This window comes from Morone saxatilis, unplaced genomic scaffold (genome assembly GCF_004916995.1).
Source record: "Morone saxatilis isolate NCDOM2014 unplaced genomic scaffold, NCSU_SB_2.0 Contig7, whole genome shotgun sequence".
Lineage (NCBI taxonomy): Eukaryota > Metazoa > Chordata > Actinopteri > Moronidae > Morone > Morone saxatilis.
In genome coordinates, this window is record NW_023340246.1 from 9,023,744 (window position 1) to 9,025,662 (window position 1,919).

Genomic DNA, 1,919 nt, shown 5'->3' on the forward strand with positions numbered 1-1,919 from the left:
GTGTGTGTGTGTGTATGTTAATGTCTGCGTCTGTGCGGCTGAAAGGGGACAGAGGAGGAGGGGTGTGTTGTGTGAGCAAGCTTAAGTGTATATTCAAGAAAGAGAAAGAGTGACCATGCTTACGAGTGTGGCAAGTGTGTGGAAGAGGAAAAGGGAGCAGTATATATGAGGAGACAGCAGACACTACTCTGTGTGTGTGTGTGGAGGGGGAGGGGGGCTCCAGGCTCCACCTCCCCTCGTCACCAAAGCTTGAATAATGGTTGTTGAATAGCTGGCACAGCTGCTGCCTGCTACTGCATGTATCTGTTTTATTTATGAGAACTGTAATGGTATTTTGTGACAGCCAAGTATTCTAAAAGGAGTAATAATAATAAAAATCTATTAAAATTCATTTTAAATAAAATAAATCAATTTCAAGGTTAAAGCAACTACATGGAACTTCATTTTGTCTTGATTTTTCTATTATTGTTTGCAAGATGCAAACCAATGAGGTAACCTGTAGCTATGTAAGATTAATAGTTGAGAAAGCTAAAGTTATCAACATTAATATTATGTCTTCATAATAATAAGCCAACAGCAGGCTTTAGCTCAGATACATTAAATGTTACATTATAAGCCATTTGTACTAAAGTAATATCCACTGTGATTTCGAGGGGAATCTGACCCGGTCACTGGCATTAACAACAACTACACAGAAACAGTCTTCTCACTAATGGACTTGTTTGTTTATGTAGGTCATATAGAGGCAGCAGCATAAAACTGAGACTGTTTCATAACCAGTTTAAAAAACTTTTTTGTAGCACAAAGTAAAGATGGGTATCCGGAGGTGAGGGTCGAGGGAATATGGAGACACACGAGTAGATTGTGAGCAGTTTCACATTTATATTCAGCTGATTTCATATCATCTTGTATTCTGCAGTCATTCATAAAATGCTGCAAATGTAATGAATAATAGATAACACAATGTGTTATTCACCTCCTGAACCTAGCTGAGCTCGACCCGATGGTGTCAGGCTGTCACGCTGTTATTTCTTTAATTCCACCTGCCTCGAAAGAGCTTTGGTTTCTTTTTAGTGTTACTCATCCAAAACGAATTTTTAGCTTGCTTTCAAAGCCTGAAAATAAAGACAATTAATTGGCAACACGTAATCTATAACTATAATACTCTATAATCAATTAATCAATTTTTAGCTTTTAAAATATTACCTTACTTTTTAAAGGTGAGAATTTCTTTTTCTTTATTGTACAGACAAAAGAAGCACTTGAAGATGTCCCCTTAGGCCCTGGAAACTATTTTTCACATATTGTAGACTAATTAATTGTTAATGACAACAATCGTCGGCTGCAGTCTTGATTATTTTTATTCTATTATTTGTATAAAGTAAGTGATTTCTAAGACTGGCAGCAGGATCAGGGCTGATGCCTGGCAGATACAGAACATTTCAGTGTTTTAGTGCAGCCATACTCTTTGTATGCTCATAACTGACTACTCCTGGTTAGTTTTTCTCATTCTCATCATTGCTTGAATATATCACCATACCTCAATCAATGCCTAATCCCACTGCACGACGTTGGCAGCATCGCTGGATATTTGCATAGTGAGTCTCAGCGTCTGCACTGCACTTTGATGTAATGGCCTGAAACGAGCGCTCACAGTCGGAGCTCGGTGTAGTCTGGCAGCGTGAGTTGTTAGCACTGATTGAAAGCTCTATTCTGACAGAGCAAAAAAAAAAGAAAAAAAAAAAGCTAATACCACCAGGCTCTTTGAAGTTCCTGAGCATGAAAGAAATTGAGTTTGCACTGATTAGCAAATGTAGCAAGAGGAGTTTAGTTTGATGTGAAATGGAGTAAATTTGTTCTTCCACAGTGTCAATTCAATTTTATTTTATTTGTAAAGCGGCAATTCATAACAAAAGTTA

General features: G+C 37.6%; 1 protein-coding gene across 1 annotated transcript in view; it reads right to left on the bottom strand.

Moving 5' to 3' along the window:
* The window catches only part of LOC118340954 (A-kinase anchor protein 7-like), a 39,546-nt gene that overhangs the window by 16,630 nt on the left and 20,997 nt on the right, over nt 1–1,919 (bottom strand). The gene's annotated exons all lie outside the window — the stretch shown is intronic.